At 36.2% G+C, this 27,221-nt stretch overlaps 1 long non-coding RNA gene and 1 pseudogene across 1 annotated transcript in view; both read left to right on the top strand.

The window, feature by feature from the left end:
* LOC132692193 (uncharacterized) overlaps window positions 1–27,221 on the top strand; it is a 321,863-nt gene that overhangs the window by 285,632 nt on the left and 9,010 nt on the right. The gene's annotated exons all lie outside the window — the stretch shown is intronic.
* LOC132692192 (gametocyte-specific factor 1 pseudogene) lies at window positions 12,627–13,123 on the top strand (annotated as a pseudogene).

The raw sequence follows: 27,221 nt of genomic DNA, 5'->3' as shown, positions 1-27,221 counted from the left end.
GATTTCTTACTTTTTGGAAAAAAAGGTAAAGTTTTATAAACTTGTTATTCTTTTATCAGACCCATGAAGACTTTAAGGTCTCTTAGTTAAGAAATACCATCTTTGAGGTGCCTGTGTGGCTCAGTTGGTTGGTGTCTGCATCTTGATTTTTGCTTAGGTCATGATCTCATAGTTCATGAGATCAAGCTTAATATCCCTTGGATTCTGCGCTGACAGCATGGAGACTACCTGGGATTCTCTCTCTCCCTTTCTCTCTGTCCCTCTCCTCCTCAAAATAAATAGGTAAACATTAAAAAAAAGAAATACCATCTTCTTGGCACAGATTTGTCTTGAACATAAGCAAACTTTTTTTTTTTTACCTAGGTTTTGAATTCTTGTTACAAGTTTATTTAAAAAGAGGTTTAATATAACAAGCATCAAGTTAATAGATAATATAGAAGCAGACAATTCCCAAAGACCCCAATATCACAGTACTTGAATGCTTTTCATATATTTGAATTGCTAAAGATATAGGAACTGTCTTTGGTCCAGTTTCTGGCATCTCTGATAGCATGATGAGTCCAGTAATCCACTTTTCTGGACTTTATAGGTCAAGGTTAGTTCTTTGGGGAATCACTGGTTCCCATGTAACCCTCATTTTGTTTTTTTTTATTTTTTTGCTTAGCTCTTACATCATTCTGATCTTTACTTGTCAACTTAAAAGAGGAAAAGAAGAAAGCTAATCTTTATTCAACTTTTGACTTTAATTTTCTTTGTGATTCAATGTCTCAATTTTTATGTTTCCTTTTAAGAGAGCTTGGAACTCATCTTCAGTTTATGTAGCTTTTAAAAGTTCCCCCAGCTATCCACACAGGTATCTCTCCCCTCTCTTTAAAAAAATTTTTTTTAACATTTATTCAATTTTTGAGAGACAGAGAGAGACAGCACAAGGAGTGACAGAGAGAGAGGGAGACACAGAATCCGAAGCAGACTCCAGGCTCTGAGCTGTCAGCACAGAGCTTGATGCGGGGCTCTAACCCAGGAATGGTGAGATCATGACCTGAGTTGAAGTCACATGCTTAACCAGCTGAGCCACCCAGGCGCCCCTCTCCCTCTCTTTTTAAATGCCAGTATACCTAAATAATAAAAATCCAACTTGGTTCAGTGACTTGACAGCTATATGAGAGACATAGTCATAAATATTATGTATCAAAAGCAGTCCTAGATTCAGTTCCAGTACTTCTAATATTTCATTTCGCTTGCTTATGCATAGCTCTCCATTCATAGCAGTAGCAGAAATGAAGAGGGTAAGATGAAAAATACAATGTTTCATAAAATATGAGCTAATGATTTCACTGTACTCTTAATGAGGTATGGCTTTTTGATAGTTTCCAAGAACTTAGCCCATACATTATTATCACTTAACCATTGTATTCTGAGATCACCATGCCTGCTACTTTACTGGATAGATGAGATGAGAAGACCATCCTACCTACCATCAGAGCAAATGAAAGACACAAATGAAAGAAATGTTTGTTTGCAGTCACTGTGTCTTTACAGAAGATAGGATTCATTAGAAGATAAATGTAAATTTCTTATTTCCATATTTGGAATAATTGATTATCAGTTTGTAGGATCTGAATGGATAGAACTTGTTTGTTTTTTTTTTTTCTTTCTGAAAAATCATAGATTGCAAGATTTTTGCCAACTTACCAAAGGTAACATAATCATATATCTCATAGTTAAGCAATTTCTGTTTCACATACCAGGTTCATCTTAGGACCAACTGCAGTATATTGGTTGATTTGTCACTCCTGCAGGTGACTAGAATCTGAACAACAGAATTCCAGGCATCCTGTAATTTAGGTATTTGTTCTCTGCGTTCTTATTACCTAATTTTGATGTTTAGTGACCTCCTTTGTTGGCTAATTGGACCTGTGTTTTAGAAGATGGAGCTAAACTCATGTCACTAAAAGCACTTAAATATGTCAGCACCTCACACTTTTCCAGTGATAAATCCTTTAATATCTCTGTTTATAACTTCTTATTTCCAAGTTGAGAATCAAGAAAATATAATAGTTTCCTAAAATTAAAAAAAAAAGATCACAATTGGACAAAATATATAATGTTAACTACATTGATACTTATACATGTGAACAGTGACTAGAAAGTTAAAGACAACAATGACAAAGAGATCAAGATGGTGAGATATTAATAATGAAAAACCATTTAATTTTCTTGTTATATTCTTTTCATGGAGATGATAACCAGTAAAGTACGACTTACTAGTGAGATCTCTTTCATTTTCAGAAATTATAATTTGATTTGATATTTGTTAATGGAATGAGTGAACGGAGCAAGCAGCTGTTTTTAGAACTATTGATTGTTTATCCATAAGAACACTAGAGGTCACTGTAGCTAGTCTTTGTGTCACTATTTCAATGATTTTGTTAAATTACTAGCAATTTTCTGTTTATTTAAATAACTGAATGTTTTAAAGGGAATCCCATCTTCCTGATGTGATAGATTAGTTTATATATCTTTATATATTGATGTTCTTAGATAACTCTACCTATATTTTTTATTCTATTTTAAAAAGCAAATAGGGTAAAACCTTGGATTGCGAGTAACTTGTTCTGCAAGTGTTCCACAAGACGAGCAAACATTTCTAATAAATTTTAACTTGATAAACGAGCGATGTCTTGCGATACGAGCAGTATATGATGCCAAATGTCACATGATCAAAACTGAGCCAATGGTTCTTGAAATTCTCTTTGATAGATTAGTGCTCTGGATTACAAGCATGTTTCCGGAACGAATTATGCTGGCAAGCCAAGGTTTTACTGTAATTTTAAAAAGGGATATATACAAGACGGTTGAGAAATGCATGTCTGTCAAAATTGGATGTCCTACAGTCAAGTCCCAATTTCAATTTCTCAAATTATTAGCCCATGACAAAATAAACTTCAGGTGACAGAGGCGCATGCCACTTATACTCCTAAGTGATTAATTAAGCCCTGATAGAATTGCAAGCAGGCAAGAGAAGCTGTTTTGAGAAGGTAGAGGGCAGAGATACTGCTCTCTAGTGCCTCCACATTATCGGCTTAATCAGGACGGAAAATTTGTGATCTAAGAGCTATCTTGGAAATAGGTCTGCAGCCTCATCAGTGGCTTTAGGAGAGTCCAGTCTCATTGAAGTCAAAAGCTGGATTTGCTGCTTCAACCTGTGAAGGCAGTGGGAGCAGAGGACCTGGGTCTAATTGGTATTTATTGTTGCCATTGTTTTGCATTCCAGACCTTTGATAAACCTTTCCCAGCACAGGGAACCCATGGTTAACTCCACAGCAGTGAGGAAGCTATGGGAGCAGAACTGCAATTAACCTTCATGGGCAAAACAAAACATAAAAAAACATGAGGAAGGCTTGCTTTTTGCAGATGCAATTTTTAATGACAGCTGGCAGGTGAAAACAATATACCTTAAAATGAGAACATATTTGTGTTCATACACAATAACCAGAGAAGAGACATTTATCTTAAAGAGGGACAATTATTCATATTGAAGTGAAGGGGAAAAAAAAGGAAGAATGTAAAAGACAAAATCATTTTAATTAAATAGTAGATTGTTTCTAATACTGAGATTCGAGAATAAGTGTTGTCAGGTGGCTTTTTATTTCAGTGGCAATGCTCAAAAAGTACAAACAACCTAACCCCTTTCTCGAAACTTTTTCCGTGTTGTTATGTGTAAGAGGTGGTGTTTATAATGGGAAATATTCTGTCTTAAGAAGCTGCAAATTCCAGGTAATTATCAGTGGGCAAGACACTTACTGGCTCTAAGTCTCAATTTCAATATATGGAAAATTCAAAGAGGCACCTTAACAGCCTGTTAGCTGAAGGGTCTTCCACATTATATTTTGAGACCCTTCGGGGCTCCAAGCTCTATGAGTCTATAATGCTTTGTAGTAGAACATCTCCAGTAATACATCCCTTAACAGACTGCTTCACGTGTTAGTAATAACAGGAGGCTGAGGAAAGTTCATTAGATGAAGATTAAGGGAAACAAAAGCCAAGAGAGAGAAAAGCCAAACCCTGAACCCAGAAAAGAACAGTATTTTGAGGTAGAGGAAAGTGACCTGGTAGAGGTGGCTGTGTTAGGGAGGAGAGGCCAGGTAGCAGTAAAAAATAGAAGAAAGGAAACCAGAAAGGGGACAAAGGTAAGGAGGGGTTGCATGCATGAATTAGTTAAGGAGACACATTTAAGAGGTGGGATGAGGTATCAGAATTGATGCGTCAGGCTTGTTGGTCGGAGGGGTTAGCCTAACCTCCCTCCTGGTTCTTATCTGAACAGTCACCCATCACCCATGGTTGTGAATTGTCTGTGCACAGTGCTTGTGGGCTCACTGGTGCTGGTGAATAATAGAGGCTTATAAATTTGAAAGGCATATATATCTTCCCATCTTTATTCTAAAGCATTTTCCATTCTCTGAAGCTGTGCTTTGAATTTAGAGGCTGCTATGAAGGTTGAACCCTCAAGAGAGTCAAGGCAATGTTGTATGTGGGATATGGCTGGAACCTGGGCCAAGGCCCAGAAATTCTGATCCTGTGAATCTTTGAGTGTCTGCTCGGAACCTCTGGGAGTTGCTGATATTGTGGGCTCTCAGCTGGAATATATTCAGTACATTAAAATTTTTTTATTATGTCAGTTTTCACTCCAAATTGCTTGTCAGCTTGGGAATATTCTGGTATTAGCTTGTCCCCTGGTGTTACGGTTTTTCTTGTACTTTTCTAAATGCGAAACTATTAATGAAATGCTATGTGGAATAAAGCTCTGCTCCTGTCTTTTCCCTGGCCATCTCTTTTCCCTAAAGTTTAAGCTGTGTTATTTAAATTTCAGAAGTTCTTGGAAATTTTATCTCGGTACTTTTGTTACTTTAAATTGATTTTCTATACAAGGGAAGTCCTCCTGGATTTGACCTCTATCCGTTTTTCATCTCATCTTTACATACACACCAGCTGTTACCAGGTGGTGAAGAAGATTGGACAGTGGGCCTTTGCTGGCGAGAATTCAAAGCATCACTTTCTCCACGTCTCTCTCTGAACTGTGCTGACGTTCCCAGTGGCCGCTGGGGGGAGCCACATACCCGTATTCTCTCAGCCTTAACAGAGTCCCTTTTTAAGGAAGCTGAGATCATATTTAGCTTGTGGCCAATATGAAAAGTAAATTGTTTTAAATGTCTTTGGAAAGAAAGCAGCAATTCAGACTGACAAATTTATGGGTTTAAATTTGAATCAAATAATGTAGTTGACTTTCTCCATTTTTTTTTTCTCTAGAGGATGTGGAAACTAATGAGAAAGGGAACGTATGTATCTTGAAGGAGAAATGCATACTTGCAAAACACTGCTTTCTTATCTTCCTGTCGAATGTACTTCTCAGGTTAATAGCTGGGAGGTTGTTAAAACCCCAAATATGCTTGTCTTGCTAAGGTTATAAGCACATGTTGAGTTAATATGGCTCCCAGTTTGTCTGGAAATATCAAACTGCATTAAAGGGAGTATCTTTTTATTTCATTCTTTTTATTTTGCATCTCTCAAATATCTGTAAATTGAGTCTACTTTTTAACATTATCTAAAAACAATATTAAATCATAATGTCAAGAGATTTCCATACTATGGGAAGCAGAAAAGTAAGTAGTAGAGATATCAGGGCTACTACTCCTGTATCAGCTTATACCAGTGGCGGTTTTGTGTACTGTTCACACACAGTAATAAAAAACAACAACAACAACAATAAAAACAACAAAAAAACAAAACAAAAACAACGAAAATCCCCAAAACCAAAAAAAAAACAACAAAAAACAAACAAACAAAAAACAAACCCAAAACAACAGCAACAACAACAAAACGAGAAAGAGTGATGAAATTAAATTTAAAAAATGGCATTTCATTTCAGGAAGCTGGGATTTATTTTAAGCTGTTTTTTGAGGAATAAGGCCAAATGTATATTGAGAAATATTGGATGTGGGATTTAAGAAGGTTGTAAACCCAGTGACTCAAAACCTTAATTAATGTGATGCAAATAGAAGGACCATTTCTTCTGAGACCCCTTTGCTTGGCTCAGCTGTGAGAAGGACCCCTCATTTGATGAGACTGGGCAAGTAGTCTGTTCATTTTCTCACAATGCATTTTACTGAGTTTCATAATGTTGTTCCTGTTTTCATTTAGCTGCCATATAATCAGCTATCTCTTTGAAGAACAATAATCAAAATAATTTTAATCATGTTAAATTTGTGCCAGATTTATGTAAACTATATATGCCTGCTTATTACATTTGAAAAGACAAATTCTTCTTTAGAAAAAAATTAAAATTAAACAGTGTTAGAATTCTATGACCTAAAAGATCATCTCAATCCAACCCTTTGTTTTTTATGATTACAAAGAAGAGTCACACCCGTGTTTGTGGCAAGACTTAATTCTGAAAGTAAAATTTAGTTATAGATATGATTGGAAAATTGATTGTTCACCACCATTATTAAGAAACTGTTTTTATAAAGGAAGACACAGTATTGGCAGATCATTTGGGGCAAGTTGTTTTGTAGAAGATGAGCATTTGTTGAGGGTTTGCCCTGTATCAAGCATTTTATATACATTCGTTCATTTACTCTTCCCAATAACACAATAAAAATACTATACCTTTTACAGATTAGGAAACTCAAGTGCAGATGTTAAATAATATCACAACTTTGAACAGTTAATGTCAAAGACGTAGTCAAAACAGGTCTCTGTGATACCAACATCTACTCTCCTACTTAAGAAAAATTCTTCCCTTTTTCCAGTTTTCTTGAGAAATAATTGATATATGTCACTGTATAAGCTTGAGGTATACAGAATGATGATTTATATGTATATGTATATATATATATGTGTGTGTGTATATATATATATATATATATATGTATATATATATATAATGAAATGATTATCACAGTAGGTTCAGCCAACATCCATTTCTTACATAGATACATAAAAAGAAAATAAGAATAAGGAAAAAATTTTCCTTATGATGATAATTCATAGATGATAACTTATCTTTTTGTGATGATTTACTCTGTTAACAATTTTCCTGTATATTTATTAGCTATAGTCGTTATGTTGTACATTACATCCTAGTACTTATTTATCTTTAACTGGAAGCTTGTACCTTTTGATCAACTTCCTCTGATTCTCTCTCCCTCTACACCCTGCCTTTGGTAAACACAAGTCTGATCTTTTTTTTCTATGAATTTGGGATTTTTTTCTTAGTTTTTTTTTGGTTTTGTTTTTTTAGATTCCACATAAAAGTGAGATCATACAGTTATCTGTCTTTATCTAACTTATTTCACTTACCATAATGTCTTCAAGATCCATTCATGTTGTCACAAATGGTAGGATTTCTCATTTCTTATGGCTGAATAATATTCCATTATCCATTAACCCATTGATAAACATTTAGGTTGGTTGTTTCCATGTCTTGGCTATTGTAAATAACACTGCTATGAACATGGAGATACAGATACCTTTTCAAGTTAGTGTCTTTGATACCTTTGGATATATTCTCAGAAATGAAATTGCTGGGTCATATAGCAGTTCTATTTTTTAAATCAATTTGAGGATCCTCCATATGGTCTTCCATAGTAATACCAATTTCCATAGGCTATACCAGTTTACAATCCCACCAACAGTGCACAAGGGTTTCCTTTTCTCCACAGCCTCACCAGCACTTGTTATCTCTTGGCTATATGATGATGACCATTCTAATAGGCATGAGGTGATATCTTACTGTGCTTTTAATTTGTATTTCTCTAATGACTAGTGAGATTGAGCATCTTTTCATACCTGTTGGCCTTTCATGTATTCTATTTGAAGACATGTTTATTCAGGTCCTTTGCCCATATTTTCAATATTTTTTTTTCTTTTGTGTTGGTTTGTTGTTTTTTTTGACATTGAGTTGGTATGAGTTCATTACATTTTTTGGATATTAACTCTTATGAGATGTATGGTTTGCAAATAATTTTTCCCAATTTGTAGATTGTCTTTTCACTTTGTTGATACTATCTTTTGCTGTGTAGAGTATTTTTAGTTGGATGCAGCCCCACTTGTGTATTTGTTATTTTGTTTCTTGTGCTTTTGGTATTGTATACAAAAAATTATTACCAAGACCAAAGCCAGAGAGCTTTGTTCCTATGTTTTCTTCTAGGGGTTTCTTCTAGGAGTTTAATGGTTTCAGGTCTTATATTTAAGTCTTTTATCCATTTCAAGTTAATTTTTATGAGTGGAATGATGTATGGGTCCAGCTTCATTCTTTTACATGTGAATATCCAATTAAATGCCATTGGAATCTTGATAGAGATTGCATTGATCTACAGACAGCATTTGGTAGTATTCACATCTTTTTTTTTTTTTTTTTAACTATTTAAAATTTCCAATTTTTTTTTCTTTTTTTTTAATTTATTTTTTAATATATGAAATTTACTGTCAAATTGGTTTCCATACAACACCCAGTGCTCATCCCAAAAGGTGCCCTCCTCAATACCCATCACCCACCTTCCCCTCCCTCCCACCCCCCATCAACACTCAGTTTGTTCTCAGTTTTTAACAGTCTCTTATGCTTTGGCTCTCTCCCACTCTAACCTCTTTTTTTTTTTTTTTTCCTTCCCCTCCCCCATGAGTTTCTGTTACGTTTCTCAGGATCCACATAAGAGTGAAACCATATGGTATCTGTCTTTCTCTGTATGGCTTATTTCACTTAGCATCACACTCTCCAGTTCCATCCACGTTGCTACAAAAGGCCATATTTCATTTTTTCTCATTGCCACGTAGTATTCCATTATGTATATAAACCACAATTTCTTTATCCATTCATCAGTTGATGGACATTTAGGCTCTTTCCATAATTTGGCTATTGTTGAGAGTGCTGCTATAAACATTGGGGTACAAGTGCCCCTATGCATCAGTACTCCTGTATCCCTTGGATAAATTCCTAGCAGTGCTATTGCTGGGTCATAGGGTAGGTCTATTTTTAATTTTCTGAGGAACCTCCACACTGCTTTCCAGAGCGGCTGCACCAATTTGCATTCCCACCAACAGTGCAAGAGGGTTCCCGTTTCTCCACATCCTCTCCAGCATCTATAGTCTCCTGCTTTGTTCATTTTGGCCACTCTGACTGGCGTGAGGTGATATCTGAGTGTGGTTTTGATTTGTATTTCCCTGATAAGGAGCGACGTTGAGCATCTTTTCATGTGCCTGTTGGCCATCTGGATGTCTTCTTTAGAGAAGTGTCTATTCATGTTTTCTGCCCATTTCTTCACTGGGTTATTTGTTTTTTGGGTGTGGAGTTTGATGAGCTCTTTATAGATTTTGGATACTAGCCCTTTGTCCGATATGTCATTTGCAAATATCTTGTCCCATTCCGTTGGTTGCCTTTTAGTTTTGTTGGTTGTTTCCTTTGCTGTGCAGAAGCTTTTTATCTTCATAAGGTCCCAGTAATTCACTTTTGCTTTTAATTCCCTTGCCTTTGGGGATGTGCCGAGTAAGAGATTGCTACGGCTGAGGTCAGAGAGGTCTTTCCCTGCTTTCTCCTCTAAGGTTTTGATGGTTTCCTGTCTCACATTCAGGTCCTTTATCCATTTTGAGTTTATTTTTGTGAATGGTGTGAGGAAGTGGTCTAGTTTCAACCTTCTGCATGTTGCTGTCCAGTTCTCCCAGCACCATTTGTTAAAGAGACTGTCTTTTTTCCATTGGATATTCTTTCCTGCTTTGTCAAAGATTAGTTGGCCATACGTTTGTGGGTCTAGTTCTGGGGTTTCTATTCTATTCCTTTGGTCTATGTGTCTGTTTTTATGCCAATACCATGCTGTCTTGATGATTACAGCTTTGTAGTAGAGGCTAAAGTCTGGGTAGTATTCACATCTTAACAACATTAATTCCTTCAATTCATGAACAGGGGACACCTTTCCCTTTATTGGTATCTTCTTCAGTTTCTTTTTCAGCATAGAAATCTTTTAACTCCTTACTTAAATTTATTTCTAAATATTTGTCCTTTTTGATGCTATTATAAATGGGATTAATTAATTAATTTTTTTTCAGAAATTTCAGTGTTAGTGTATAGAAATGCCACTGATTTTTGTATGTTTTATATCTTGCAAATTTACTGAATTCATTGATTAGATCTAAAAGTTTTTGAGTATAGTCTTTAGGACTATATATATATATGTGTGTGTGTATATATACATATATATATATATATATATATATATATATATATATAATCATATCATCTTCAAATGCAGGCAGTTTTACTTCTTCCTTTCCAATTCTGATACCTCTTATTTCTTTTTATTGCCTGACTACTCCAGCCAGGACTTCTAGTAATAGGTGGAACAAGAGTAGTGAGTGTGAGAACCCTTGTCCTGTCTTGATCATAAAAGAAAAACTTTCTTTCTTTCACCACTGAATATGATGTTAGCTGTCAGCTTGTCATATACGACCTTTATTATGTTGAGGTATGTTCCTTCTATGCCTAATTTTTTAGGAGTTTTTATCATGAATAGATGTTGAATTTCACTGAATGCTTTTTCTGAGTCTACTGAGATAATCATATGATTATTTTCTTTCATTTTGTTAATATGATAGATAGATCTGTGTATGTTGAACTATCCTTGAAAACCAGGGATAAATCCCTCTTGGTCATAGTGAATGAACCTTTTAATCTGTTGCTAAATTTGATTTACTAATATTTCATTAAGAAAAATTTCAACTTTGTTCATCAGGAATAATGGCCTGCAATTTTCTTTTTAGTAGTGTTTTCTGGTTTTGGTGTCAGGGTAATGTTGAGAGTAATGTTGAGTAAGAGTTTGAGAAGGATGGATATTAATTATTCTTTAAATGGTAAAATTCCCCAGGGAAGCCATCTGGTCTTGGTTTCTCTTCATTGGAAGATGTTAGATTATTGATTCAATCTCTTTATTAGTAATTGGCCTTTTCAGATTTTCTATTTCTTCTTGAATTAGTCATAGTAAATTGTATGTTTCTAAAAAGTTTTTCCATTGCTTCTAGGTTGTTCAGATTGTTGGCATATTTTGATCTTTTGAATTTCTGTGGTATCATTTGAATGTATCTTTTTTTTATTTATAATTTTGTTGATTTGGGCCCTTTTGTTCATTTGTTTGTTTTTCTTTTGTTTTGCTTGGTTAGTCTAGCTAAGAGTTTATCAATTTTATCTTCTGAAAGAACAAATTCTTAATTTGGTCAATCATTTCTACTGTTTTTCTCTTCTCTATTTCATTTATTTCTGCTTTAATCTTTATTATTTCTTCCTTCTGTTAACTTTTGGCTTACTTTGTTCTTTTCCTAGTTTCTTAAGGCATCATTAGGTTGTTTACTTGGGATCTTTCTTGCTTCTTAGTGTAGAAGTTTATTATCATAAACTTCCTCCTTAGAACTGCTTTTGCTGCATCCCATAAATTCTGGTAAATTGTGTTTCCATTTTTTTTTTGTTTAAAGAAACTTTAAATTTCGTTTTAATTTCTTCTTTGATTCATTGGTTGTTTAGGAGAATGTTGTTTAATTTCCATGAGTTTATGAATTTTCCAGTTTTCCTCCTCTTACTCTTAGTTTCATGCCATTGTGGTCAGAGAAGATACTTGGTATGATTTCAGTCTTCTTCAATTTTCTAAGATTAGTTTTGTGACCTAACATATGATCTGTCCTAGGAAATGTTCCATGTATGCTTGACAAAAATGTGTATTGTGCTGTTGTTGCATACAATGTTCTATGTTCTATATTTGTCTGTTGGGTCCATTTGATATAAGATGTTCAAATCAGTTGTTTCCTTATTTATTATCTCTTGATAATCTATCCATTGTTGAGAGCAGGGTATTACAGTCCCCAAATATTTTTATGTCATTGTTTATTTCTCCTTTTAGCTCTGTCAGTTTTCACTTCATATTTTTAGGTGCTTTGATGTTGGGCACATAAATATTTAAAATTATTATATCTTCTTAATGTACTGACCCTTTTATCATTTTATAATAACCCTCTTTGTCTTTTTTATACCATTTTTAAAGTCTATTTTGTCTGATATACATACAGTTACTTCTGCTTTTTGTTGGTTACCATTTGCTTGAAATGTTTTTTGTTTTGTTTTGTTTTGTTTTTCCTATTCCTTCACTCTCAGTGTATGTGTCTTTAAGGCTAAAGTAAGTCTCTTATAGGTTGCATATTATTAGATCTTTTTTTTTTTTAATTCAGCCATTCTGTGTCTTTTGATTGGATAGTTCAATCTGTTTCCATTTAGAGTAATTATTGATAGGTAAGACTTACTTTTGCCCTTTTTTTCATTGTTTTATGCTTGTTTTGTAGATCCATTTGTTCCTTGCTTCTTACACTTCTGTCTTTTTTGTGGGTTTTGATGTTTTTGGTGTCAGTGTGCTTTGACTTCTTTATCATGGTCTTTTTTCAAATACCACAAGATTTTTCTTGTAGTTATCATGAGGCTTACATAAAATATCTTAGTCCAGAAGTGAGCATTGCTGGGGTGTGGTTGTGGAGAGAAGGTGACTGTGAGGAGAGCATTTCTCCATTGAGCACTTGGATTTATCTCCCTCATTTCCAACATGGAAGACACTTAGATCAATTCCCTGGACCCTGAAAAGCCATTACAATGCCCCAGTGATAAAAACCACAGATGAGGGTCTGCAGGTTTCCTTATCATCTTATCAAGTGTAAAAAGAATCTTTCTGATGTCACAATTGGCTACTTGTCTCTTTAATGCTCACTACCAGGTTCTTTGGCCCCAAATCAGTCATTATATCTCAAGCTGTAATGATAAAAGTTGTATTGTGCAGGTTGTTGTCAACCAAATCAGAAATCTTGGACAGGAGACTCTGGCTGAGAGCATATGGCAGTTCCATACTTGCAATGAAGAGTGGGATAAAGATCTGTGGGAACAGACCAGCACCCATTTGTCTGGGGCACAGCCAACTACTATGGCAACAACAGCCCTGCAAGCAACATAGTTATGGAACAAAAGAGTAAACTGGCTTCAGGTATGTGCATTCCCAAGTCTCTGCTATATGTTCTGCCATGGAAAAATAATGGAAGTGCACAGTAACAGAATGTCTATCTCATCAAATGCTGCGCCCTAGAAGACTCTTGCTTCTTTCCACTACCAGTGGGTTATTCATCTCTTTTCTCCTAAGCTAATTATAGAAAGATAAACTGTGACTTTCAAACTGAAAAGAAAATCTTAAATTTTTTAAGGAAAAAAGTGTTAAGAGGGGAGGAGATAAGATGGCGGAAAAGTAGGGGAACTGGGATGTTCCTTGTCCTTCAAACACAGCTGTATTGAGGTCAGAACACCCGAAATACCCAGGAATACAGTGTATGGAGTGACAGAAAAATCTCCACAGGTGGAAAGAGGTTGGTGGGACAGAGGTGCATATCTGCAAATTGGGAGAGATAAAATGGGTGGTGTCGGCATGGAAGGGGGGAAACTCCTTCTGTGGAGAGACAACAGGAAGACAAAGAGAGGCTGTGGAAGTGTGATATTTTATTTGGAGAAGAAAAAGACCTCTCTGGACCATGGACTGAGGAAGAAAAAATATGAAGAGTGCCAGTTTATACTTTGCAAACAGCCTTGGAAACTAAACATCAGAGTTTTCAGGGGTGCGTGACTCTCTCCAGACCAAAGCCACTGCTGTGTGATCATGTCCAGTTGGGAAGGAAGCCAGCCCTGGGACACAGTAGCCATTTCAGGGGCGCACTGGGAAACAGTAGTCCCTTCTCTCGAGTCTGTGGGAAGAGGGTTTATTGCCCATCCAAGGACAAAAGACCCTGCAGTCTCCAGCCAGAGGCCCTTTATCAGCAGGGTGGGGTGGTGCTACCCCAGATCCAGGTTCATATTGTGTGAGATCCTTTAAGACATCAGGTTTTGAATCCCAGCTGAGAGCTTAGGAGGCACCGGAGACGAGCACAACAGGCTGATTGCCTGCACTACTCTGTGAGGGCTTCCTGAACAGTGTGGTTTGAGACACTCAGTCTGGGGAGGAAAGATTAGGGTGTCGCCATTTTTCTCCCCATCAACAACAGGGTGGGGCTTCAGGGAACAGGACGGTAACCCCAAGGGGAGGCATGACACATTTACACCAAACCCCGTCCCTCTGTGCGTGGTAACTGCTTATCTACTGAAGTAAAACTGACACTGACCAAATCAGGGACCAGATGGCCTCTCCTCCACACCAGCATAGCCACCAATCCCAGGTACCAACAGGCAACTGTCCTGCAGTTTTGTATGATAGTCTGTTTTTTAAAAAAAAACAACTTCTAAAAACTATTATTGTTTTTTCTTTTTTCTTTTCTTTCCTTCTCTTTTCCTTTCTTTTTCTTTCTACTCTCCTCTTTTTTTGTTTGTTTGTTTGCTTTTTAATTTCCTTTAGAATCAAGCTCATAGTTTCTGATTTGATTTGGGGTCAAATACCTTTTTGATACACACACACACACACACACACACACACACATACATACACACACACACACACACACACACACACACATACATTTTTTTCCCTTTCTTTCTCTATTCTGGTTGTTTAATCAGGCATTTTTATTCTATTCTTTTTACACCTTTTCCTGTATCTCTCTCTTCTTTATTTTCCTCTCTCTCTTCCTGGATTAAGCCTTATATTTTCTTTGATTTTCTGCCTGGTCTTTTTTCCCCCTCCCTTTCATTTCTCTTTCTGTACCTGTATAAGGTGCCTCCCACCCTTTCCCCCTTTTTCCAGGGTTACTTCAAGGAAAAATCAAAGCACACATGGTGGAAATACCAAACAATCCACCGCAATGACAATGGGATAGAGCAGCCCATAGAGTTGGGAAGACGCAACACCAGAGTGCATGCAAAACATTCCAAAAACACTTCCTGAAGTGCCAGGCCCTGGACATTGTATGACCCCTTTTAAATATAGTAGTACTTGTAGGTGGACAAATTCCTAGACACCCACACACTACCAAAACTTGAAAGGGAAGAAATAGAAAATTTGAACAGACCCATGACAAGTGAACAAATTGAATCAGTTATCAAAAATCTCCCAAGAAATAAGAGTCCTCAGCTAGAAGTCTTCCTAGGGGAATTCTACCAGACATTTAAAGCAGAGTTGATACCTATTCTTCTCAAGCTGCTCCAAAAAATAGAAATTGAAGGAAAGTGTCCAGACTCATTCTATGAAGCCAGTATTACCTTCCCAAACCAAAGATCCCACTGAAAAGGAGAAATATAGGCAAATATCCCTGATGAACATGGAGGCAAAAATTCTCAACAAGATACTTATCAAATTGAATTCAACAGTACATTAAAAGAATTATTCACCATGATTAAGTGGGATTCATTCCTGGGATACAGGACAGGTTCAATATTTGCAAATCAATCAACATGATACATCACATTAATAGAAGAAAGGATAAGAACCATATGCTCCTCTCAATAGATTCAGAAAAGGCACTTGACAAATTACAGCATCCTTTCTTAATAAAAACCCTCAAGAAAGTTAGGATATAAGGAACATACCTTAACATCATAAAAGCCATCTATGAAAGGCCCACAGCTAATATCTTCCTCAATGGGGAAAAACTGAGAGCTTTCCCCCTGAGATCAGGAACACAATAGGGATGTCTACTCTCACCACTGTTGTTTAACATAGTGTTGAGAGTCCTAGCTTCACAATCAGACAACAAAATGAAGTAAAAGGCATCCACATTGGCAAAGAAGTCAAACTTTCACTTTTCACAGATGACATGATACTCTACATGAAAAACCCAAAAGACTTCACCAAAATGCTACTAGAACTGATACATGAATTCAACAAAGTCTCAGGATATAAAATCAATGCATGGAAATCGGTTGCATTTCTATACAACAATAATGAAGCAACAGAAAGAGATATCTAGGAATCAATCCCATTTACATTTGCACCAAGAACCATTAAATACCTAACCAAAGGAATAAACCTAACCAAAGAAGTAAAAGATCTGTATGCTGAAAACTATAGAAAGCTTATGAAAGAAATTGAAGAAGACACAGAGAAATGGAAAAACATTCTATGCTCATGGACTAGAAGAACAAATATTGTTAAAATGTCAATAGTACCCAAAGCAATATACACATTCAATGCAATCCCAATAAAAATAATATCAGCATTCTTCACAGAGCTAGAACAAATGATCCTAAAATTTGTATGGAACTGCAAAAGACCTGGATAGCCAATGTAATGTTGAAGAAGAAAACCAGTGCTGGAGACATCACAATCCTGGACTTTAGCCTGTATTACAAAGCTGTAATCATCAAGGCAATATGGTATTGGCACAAAAACAGACACAAAGACAATGGAATAGAATAGAGAACCCAGAAATGGACTCACAAATATATAGCAAGCTAATATTTGACAAAGCAGGAGAGAGTATCCAATGGAAAAAAGACAGTTTCTTTAGCGAATGTTGCTGAGAGAACTGAACAGCAACATGCAGAAGAATGAAACTGGACCACTTTCTTACACCATCCACAAAAATAAATTCAATATGGATGAAAGACCTAAATGTGAGTCAGGCAACCATTAAAATCCTACAGGAAAAAACAGGAAGCAATCTCTTTAACCTTGCCCACAACAACTCTTACTTGACGTGTTTCTGAAAGCAAGGGAAATAAAAGCAAAAATGAACTATTGGGACCTCATCAAGATAAACAGCTTCCACATAGCAAAGGAAACAATCAACAAAACTGAAAGGCAACTGATGGAATAGGAGAAGATATTTGCAAATGACATATTGGATAAAGGGTTACTATCAAAAATCTATAAAAAACTTCCAAACTCAACACCCGAAAAACAAATAATCCAGTAAAGAAATTCCAAAGAAGACATCCAGATGGCCAACAGACATGAAAAGATGCTCAACATCACTCATCATTAGGGAAATACAAATGAAAACCATATTGAGATACCACCTTAGCAACAGATGATGGTGAGGATGTGGAGAAAGGGGAACCTTCTGGCACTGTTGGTAGGAATGCAAACTGGTGCAGCCGCTCTGGAAAACAGTGTGCAGGTTCCTAAAAAAATTAAAAATAGAATTACACTATGACACACTAATAGAACTACTAGGAATTTATTCAAAGGATACAGGAGTGCTGATTCATAGGAGCACATATACCCCAATGTTTATAGCAGTGCTATCAACAATAACCAAATTATGGAAAGAGCCCAAATGTCCACCAACTGATGAATGGATAAAGAAGATGTGGTGTATATATACTCAGCGACAAGAAAGAATGAGATCTTGCCATTTACAATAATGTGGATGGTACTGGAGTGTATTATCCTAAATGAAATAAGTCAGTCAGAGAAAGACTGGTATCATATGTTTTCACTCATATGTGGAACTTGAGAAACTTAATAGAAAACCATGGGGGAAGGGAAGGAAAAATAAGTTACAAACAGAGAAGGAGGCAAATTATGAGTCTCTTAAATACAGAGAACAAACTGAGGGTTGATGGGGTGGGAGGTTGAGGAGGAGGGCCCTTGTTGGGATGAACACTGGGTATTGTATGTAAGTGATGAATCATGGGAATCTACTCCTGAAGCCAGGACTACACTGTATGTTAGCTAATTTGACAATTAATTATAAAAAAAAAGAGAAAGAAAAAATGTTAAGAAAGTGTTAAGTCTTAGGTGTTAAGAAAATGACACTCTATTCTAAATGAATAACAACTCAACTTGCAATAAAGTTATTATACTTTACACTTTTACTTCTCCCTCTCACAATTTAGGTTATTGCTGTTATGATTCACATTTTTAAAAATTTATTGTGACCCTAGTAACCAATTATTGTATTTATGGTTATTTTTGTGGCGCTCATTTAATTTTTTTTTAATATTTATTTTATTTTTGAGACAGAGAGCATGAACATGGGAGGGGCAGAGAGAGAGGGAGACAAATCCAAAGAAGTCTCCAGTCTGTCAGTGCAAAGCCCAATGTTGGGCTTGAACTCATGAACCATGAGATGATGACCTGAGCAGAAGTCAGACACTCAATTGATTGAGCCATCTAGGCACTCCTCTGTGTTCATTTTTTTTTTAACTTTTAAACTAGAGTTGTATGTGAGTTTTGCACCTCTGTTACCATATTGCAGAATCTAACTATGATATATGTTTACAATTACCAGTGAGATTTTTACTACCTTTTTGTGCTTTCATGAAGTTAGTTAATGTTATTTTACTTCCACTTATAGAACTCCTTTTAGCATATCTTGTAAGGTAGATCTAGTGGTAATGAACGTCCTTAGCTTTTGTTTGTTTGGGGAGGTCTTTATCCCTCATTTGTTTCTGAAGGACTACTTTGCTGGGTATAGAATTCTTCGTTGACAGCTATTTTCTTTCAAATTTTAAATATATAATTTCTTTCTCTTTTGGCCTGAAAAGTTTCTGTTGAGAAATCCACCTATAGTCTTGTGGGGTTCCCTTGTATGTAAATTCTCTTTTATTTTACTGCTCTTAAAATGTTTTGTCTTTGACTTTGCGTGATTTAATTATAATGTGTCTTGGTGTGGCCCTTTTTAGGTTCAAGCTATTTGGTATCCTTTGGGCTTCATGGAGCTGGATGCTCATCTCTCTTCAAGTCTGAGAAGTTTCAGCTATTATTTGATTTCAATATACTTTCTATATCTTTCCCTTTTTCTTTTTCTCTAGAATTCCCATAATGCAAATGTTGTTTCTTTTCATTGTGTCTTATAATTCCCATACACATTCTTCACATGTTTTCATGCTTTTTTTCCCCCCTCATCTAACTAATTCCTTATATCCTATCTTCCGGGTTGCTGATTCTTCCTTCTGCATGGTTGGCCTGCTTTTGAAATTATTGAATTCTTCAGTTCAGTTATTGTATTTTTCAACTCTAAGATTTCTGCGTTTTGTTTTGTTTTTGATGATTGCTACTTTCTTGTCAAACTTCTTATTTTTTATGCATTGTTTTTTTTTAAATACTGTTTAGTTTTCTGTGCTTTGTTGTAGTTTGCTAAGCTTTCCTAAGATAATTATTCTGAATTCTTTGTCTGACTGTTTATTAGATGTCTATTTTTTTTAGGGTCAGTTATTGGAGCTTGGTTAATTTCCTTTGGTGGTTTCATATTTACCTAATTTTTCCTTGATTCCTTACATTGCTCTCTGCACATTTGAGTAATAGAGCTTTTTTCCCCTAGACTTTATAGGTTACTTTGGCAGAGACAGTTCTTCATCAATTTTCTCAGTTTAGGTTTTTCAGTGTGTCTGCTGGTAATAGGGCCTCTTATTATGGCCTCTATGAACAGTGAGGCAACTGTTCATGCTCTGAGGACAGGGATGGAATGTGTGTTACTGGCTGCTGGATAGGATTGCTAACTTTGCTCCCTACCAAGTGAGGCTATAGGATCAGCTCCATAGTTGTCTGAATTCTTTGGTCAAGCGTACTAGATGGTTAGGTCCAGGCACCATACTCAGTAATAGATGGGGATATGAATTATCTTCTCTGCCTGGGGAGAGCACTAGTACAGGGTCTAGGGCCTGTACAATTCATTGGGGGCCCAAATCAGGCCTGAGTGTGCACTGAATTCTCTGGTCACATGAAGCCACTAGTTTTGCTCTACAGACTGGGGAAGCCATGTGCAGTGTTCTTTGTTCAAGTGCCACTGTACCTAGGGCTGCTTAATTGGCTACATCTCTTCCCATGTGCTCTGGTTGGGTTGCTTCGTGGGACAGGCTGAAGGCTGTACTTAGCAATGAGTGGTGCTACAAAGTAGATTCCCCCCACCCCCCGCCCCCGGGGTACAGCAGAAGCATCTCTAAAAATTTGGAAAAGCTCTTTGTTTGTTGTCTTAACTAAAGCCAACCCACATCCCAAGTTCCCTGGGTTCCCTTGAAGTTCCCAAGTTCCCTTGAAGAAGGTCACTGGCTTTGCTCTGCAAACTGTTGGCTCTGTCTATTCTTTTGGCTTCAGTGCTGCTGAGCTGAATAGCTTTGAGGTATTGTCACTAGCCCTTCTGTTTAGATGGGGCTAGATGGCACCCTCCAAGGAGGTGGAACAATGTCTCAGCTCCCTCTTCTGGGAGCGTGAGGGCCACTCCAGGCTACTGGTGTGACAATATCTCAGCTCTGTATGGGAGCTGCAGGGCTAGTCCAGGCTACAAGCTCTCTATTTGGGAGGAACCAGGAGCTACCCTCAGCCTTGGCTATGAATTAATCCCTCTGCCTTTGCATAGTCTGGGAAGCTTCCATACCCAGTATTGGCTTTGCTCTGAGGGTAATCAGCTCTGCTTATCTGCCTCTCAGCTTGAGTATCACTGGGCTGCATAGCTATTAGGAGTTGTCACTAGCCCTCTTGGTCTGATGGGGGCACTTTCCACAGCATGTGAGGCTGTGACTCAGCACCTTGCCTGGGTGTGGGCCAAATGGACTCTAGGGCTGTCAAAACCCACTTGAGGATCTGTTACGTAGATCCATACCCCAATGAGTTCCCTGGTCAGAGTATCCCCAGCTTGATTTTGCAGATGAACAAAGCTGCTGATTGGGATTACCACAAGGGCATTGCAGATATGAACTTGGTCTGCCAAGATCCATTGCTTGTTTTTGCAAGCCCCTCCTCCCTTCTCTGTCACAGTCAGATTCCCAGTGGCGGGGTCCTACAGATTTCCCTACAGTCCCCATAGTGCAATATCAGAGTGGAGCCTCCCACAAAGTGACCCATGATGCTGATTATCTTGTCTGGAGGACAGGAGCTACCCTCAGTAGCTGGAGGAACTGAAGGATCAGGGGAGACCTCTCCATGTGGTGCTGTGCTGTCCTGGGGATGGGGCTATGTGGTCAACATGTAGCTGCTTCTCTTACCCTTCTAATGCAGTCTGTCTTGGTCTCTGGTGTGGGGGTGGTACCTCAGACCCATCCCCATCTTCTAGGATTCTCAGTGTCTTGCTCTTCAGTAGATGTTAGTTGTTTTTGTGAGGGGGAATCAAGTCAGGAATGACTTATGTTACCATCTTGATGATGTCACTCTAAGTTTTCTGTTTATTTTTGTACCATTTAATTTAAACTGTTATATATGTTAATTTACATAATTTATGTTTTCTTAATTTCAGAATGATATGTCAAAATAGTCTAAAACAAATCCATATTTTAATCTTGTATCAACTTATGTAGAGAATTTGCACTGCTATTCTCTGAAGGCTATGGTGATTAACAGTTTAACTAGTTCTCCTTTTCTAAAACTTAGACTTTTAGATTTATTAAATTTCTCACAGTGAAGAAATAATGTAGGTGTCTTATTCCAGTGTCTAATTAATACTATCTTAGCAAACTTCAAATGTATAACTAGATTTGATTCTAATGGGTCTCTTCTTCCAGTTTCGGTGTTGGGTACTATCTTATGATTTAAAGGTAAATGGAAAACACATATAAATATCAGGAAAAGAATGAGGGGAAAATGTGGTTTCTATTTCATAAGTAGCTCAAATATTTAATTGAGCAGGTGTTTATTGGATAATAGAGAGAAGGAGGTGATTGTAGAGAAGTTAAGTAGGACAATAATATCTGCTTTAATTGCAGGTACTGAAGAAATATTTATAGAAAGCCAGAGAATAGCAGCAAGTAAAAGACTATTCTTTTATTCCCTTAATTTGTTTATTTGACCAGTATTTTATGTTATTCAACAAAAAGCCTTAGTTTAACAAGCGATATATTAGCAATAAGTAGAAGGAAAGGGATACTGTATTAGAGGAATAAACATTATTATAGTTAAGAGGAATATTTTTAAATGATAGTGGATTTTGCTCCAAAATTTGCTGTCTTAATGTCATAGCCTATGCAATCAAGTAGCTAATATACAAACTATGTATAATAAATAAATTTTAAATTATAAATAACAAGAGATTCAAAATGACCTATATAAAATTTTCCCATGGGCATATTACTTGTCCTCATTTCATTGTTCTAGGTACAAACTCATCTTGAATAATTTAGTCTGGCTTCCAGAAGTTATTTGGAGCCAACAGTCTAGCCTGTGTCTAGATTACTGACTTTTTAAATTAGAAGAGCATGTTTTTATATTGTTTGTAAATTTACTTCTAATTTACTTAAGAATTAAGACAATTCTCACTTAGGTTTCTCAAAAAATTAAAAATAGAATTACCATATGATCCAATAATTCTACTACTGTGTTTTTACCCAAAGAAAACAAAAACACTAATTCAAAAAGATATATGCACCCTGTGTTTATTGCATCATTATTTTCAATAGCCAAGATGTGAAAGCAACCTAAATGTCTCTCAATAGACAAATGGATAAGGAAGATGTGGGGTAACACACACACACACACACACACACACACACACACACACACACACAATGGATCCTTACACAACCATAAAAAAGGATGAGATCTTGCCATTTGTAACAAGATACCTAGAGGATATTATACTAAGTGAAATAAGTCAGACTGAGAAAGACAAATACCATACGATTTTACTCATATATGGAATCTAAAAAAAGAATCAAAATCAGAATCAGATCTATGAATACAGAGAAAAAACTGATTATTGCCAGAGGGATGGGAAGTGGGGAGATGGGAAAAATGGGTGAAGGAGAGTGTGAGATACAGCCTTCCAGATATGAAATAAGTAAGTCATGGGTATAAAGGCACAGAATCTGGAATATAGTTAATGATATTATAATAGCAATGTATGGTGACAGAGAGTAACTACACTTGTGAGTATAGCATGATATATAGAGAAGTTGAGTCACTATGTTGTACACCTGAAATTAATTTAACACTGTGTGTCAACTATAATTAAATGAAAAACTTAAAAAATAAAAGAAGATAATCCTTCTTTCCCCTCAACTTTTCATTTTGAAATTTTCAAAACTTCAGAGCAGTATAAACACCAGCACATATCCTTTGCCTGGATTATGCAATTGCTAACATTTTGCCACATTTTAGTTTTCTTTCTTTTTTTCTGTCTCTGTCTCTGTCTCTGTCTCTGTTTCTCTCTCTCTCTCTCTTTCTCTCTCTCTCTCTCTCTCTCTTTCTCTCTCTCTCTCTCTTTCTCTCCATACACCTACTATTTATAAATTAGTTGTAGACATGATATTTTACCTCTGGATACTTCAGCATGCACTTTCTAAGAACAAAGAACTTTCTCATATATAACTATAAAACTGTTATCGCACTTAAGAAATTTTACATCAGTTCAGCAATTTTATTTATATCAAGCTTATTTAAAAATTTTTCCAATGATCTCCTAATGAGAATTCCTCCGCAAGTCTCAGTTTAAGTTAGTTCCATGGAAGATGAGGCTGATACCAGACACTGGCCTTTGGAGCCTCCATTTTTCTAATGAATCTACTTCCTGATCCTAGAGGCTTCCAGTTCTGTTGCACAGATCACTTATGCCTCACCTATGCTATATAAATATGTAGATCTTAATCGATAAAGAAAGGCTCCTCTCTACTTCACATTGGCCAGACACTTATCTATGCCCAACCAAAACTGTGAGATTATAAAAATTATGGGGACTGCAAACTCTCTTCTGTTTCTGCTTTAAACCTTTCACTCAATAAACCCCATTGTATATACTACTACTATGTGTCTGTGACCTGTATGGATGGCATCCCCCAGAGACTTAAGCAATATATTTTTTTCCTATGTACAATCCAGTCAGGGTTCACACATTGCATTTAGTTTTTATGTCTATTTAGTCTTACTAGGACAGGGCTCCTCTGTTATTTTTACCCCATGAGAGTGACTTTTGAGTTCAGGGTAATTTTCTCTTAGATGTCACACATTCTAGATTTTTCTGATTGCTTCCTCATGGTGTCATTTAATTGGCGCCTCTACCCATTGTTTTTCCTGTAATTTGGATTTGTGGTCAAAAAGGTTGGCTATATTAAGTTCAAAACTTCATGGCAGGAATATTTCATAGGTGATCCATTGTTTGTATAACATTGTATCAGGAGGCATATAACAAAGTTGTCTCACTATTGGGTGAGGTGCAGACCACCAGAATTAGTATTGAAAAAAGTGTACTTTTGATCTTTTAAATTAACATTTAATATATTAGATGATATTTTGGCACTATGTAACTCACTTGTTATATAACTACATGTTACCCAATGCTTTTAGCTTTTTTTATTAATCCTTGCCTAAATCATTTATTACATTGAGGGAACATAAAATGATGATTTTCTAAATGTCTAATTTCTTCCAAATTTGTTACTTGGCACTCTTTTATAAGTAAGACTGTTCTTCCTCTCCACTCATCGCCTTTTCTTTTCCTTTCTTCTTTTTTTTTTTAAAGACATAGACCAAAATTTTTATTGGATCAAATACATGTAACCTTTCCATGGAAACTGGGTGCAATATAGAATTGTTGAAGATAATGTGACTTTTCAAAAAAAAAAAGTCTAGATTTCCTGTTTAAAATGACAATCTGAGTTCAAATAATACATTTCCCTCATTTTAAAATTCTTTTTTGTCCTTTACCTTTTCTAATAACTATAGACTTTTTAAAAATTCATTGTATCATAATCAATTATCAATGTTATTTTTATTGATGATCAAATTTCCCTAAATAGCCTATTCAATTTGAACTCATTCAAGTTTGTTCCTTTGCAGATATGATCTATGTGATAGGTAGCCACTAGAATGTCTCCCAATGGTCCCTGCCTAAATATTCATGCCCTTATATAATCCTTCCCCTTCAATATGGGCTGGACATAGTGATTGACTTCTAACAGACAGGAAGGGCAAAAGTGATGGTATGTCATGTCTAAGATTAGGTTATGAAAAGCCTGTGGCTTCTGTCTTGCTTATCCTCTCTTTCTTGTTTGCTTATGCTAATGGAAGCCAGACACAATGTTGTCAGCTTCCCTATGAGGAAGCCCACATGGCTAGAAATTGAGAATGCCTTCTGATCAACAGCCAGCAAGAAACTTAAGCTTTCAGTATAACAGGCAATGAAGAAGCATTTGTCAACAGCCACATGAATGAGTTTAAAAGTAGCTCTTCTTTCATATGAGCCTAGGGGGACTGCAGCCTGGCTGAAAACTTCATTGCAGCCTTTTGAGAGACCTTAAGCCAGAGGACCCAGCTAAGCTGTCCTCGTGTTTTGGAATCACAGAACTGTGAGATAATAAATATTTATTGTTTTTACATCCTAAGTGTGGGAGTAACTTATACCAATGGATAACTAACACAACCTCACTAGTCTTTGAGCACTTTTATTTATAGTTCAACATGATTTCTTAGATTAACTTTATATTTTTCCCAGTTTATTGCCTGAATAAGCATTTCTCCAAATTTCTCTATTTTCTTTCAGTGGAGAATGGTGTTTAGAATACAAGATCTGGTCACAAAATGTGCTCATTATTTAAGAGATGTCATTGTTTCTATATCCATCCAGTGAACAGAGCTAGAGAACAAATATAAAAAATCTTGAGCTCATACTGATATTACCAATTTTCATTTAATATTACATGGCTCTTCTTTGCCTACTTTATTTGCATATTTTATTTCTTTCCTCTTATAGTGAAGATATTGCTTTCTTTAAAAATTTTTTAATGTTTATTTGAGAGAGAGAGAGAGAGAGAGAGAGAGAGCGCGAGCGGGGGAGGGGCAGAGAGAGCGGGAGACACAAAATCTGAAGCAGGCTTCAGGCTCTGAGCCGTCAGCACAGAACCTGATGCTGGGCTCGAACTCTAAACTGAGACATTGTGACCTGAGCAGAAGTCGGACGTTTAACCAACTGAGCCACCCAGGTGCCCCAAGATCTTGCTTTCTAAATAGTGGAAGGTTAAAATTACAAGGAAGAGGATTAGTGAGCATCACAATTTTAGTGATGACAATAAGTTGTCCGGCTTTATGTAATATCTTCTTATAATGTCTTCATTTCTACCAGTTAAGATTTATTAGTTTGATTCTTCTGGGCTTTTTGAATGTTAGAATTTTTTTTATCAAAATTTTTTAGAATTATTTTCCAACTTAGAAAAATGATACAGAAAGAATAATATTTTTAAAAATTAGGAGAAAATAACAAAAATATAAGTAAATAGCTCTGGTTGTGAATTTGTGGTTTTGTTTTTTAAATTATTATTTGTTCACAAATAATACAACTACATGTCACCCGATGCTTTTAGCTCTTTTTAATAATCCTTACCTAAATCATTTATTACATTGAGAGAATGTTGTGCCTCTAATATAATGCTCTTCACTCTTTATGTCACTGTAGTCTCAAAGTTTCTGTTTCTGGCTAGAAGAATTTATATTCTGGGGAGGGAGTCATATAAATGTATCAATATAATATAATTAACTGATACCAGAGGTAAATAGCATTTTCCCATGTTAAATGTTGTCTAGAGGAGATATACTATTTTAGTAATAGAAAATGCAATAATTTGTTTTAAAGGGAACAACGGATAGATCAAAGGGAGATGATTCTTTCTGAATTGGGAAAAATGTCAAAGGGAACAGTAGCTAATTTCACAATTTTCATTAAACTTTGATGAGTTAACAAGAGGATTTCTCAAATAAAGCTTTGCTTGTTAGCCTCCTTGCTTCAGATATAACTACAGATCTTCCTGACATTCGATGAGGTTATGTCTCCATAAACCCATTGAAGTTGAAAATATCATAATCTGGGGGCACCTGAGTGGCTCAGTAGGTTAGGCATCCGACTTGGGCTCAGGTCATGATCTCACTGCTCAAGAGTTTGAACTGCACATAGGGCTCTCTGCTGTCAGCGCAGAGCCCTCTTGGGATCCTCTGTTTCACTCGCCATCTGCCACTGCCCTGCATTTTCTCTTTCTCAAAAATAAATATACATCTAAAAAAATCATAACCTGAAAACGCATTTAATACACTTAATCTACTAAACATTACGGCATTACAGCTTCACCTAAACTATCTTAAACATGCTCATAACACATTAGCTTACAGTTGGGCAAAACCATCTAACACAAAGCCTATTTTATAATAAAGCGTTGAATATCTCATAATTTATTGAATACTGTGCTGAAAATGAAAAGTAGAATGGTTGTATGGGTGCAGAGTGGTTTTAAGTGTATCAGTTGTTTACCCTTGTGGTTACGCGGCTGATTGGAGCTTTGGCTTGCTGCTTCTGCTCAGCGTCACTTGAAAGTATTATAT

Source organism: Panthera onca, chromosome B1 (assembly GCF_046562875.1).
Source record: "Panthera onca isolate mPanOnc1 chromosome B1, mPanOnc1 haplotype 2, whole genome shotgun sequence".
Lineage (NCBI taxonomy): Eukaryota > Metazoa > Chordata > Mammalia > Carnivora > Felidae > Panthera > Panthera onca.
Note: the sequence above shows the minus strand (reverse complement) of the source record. Positions and strands in the feature narration are given on the sequence as shown.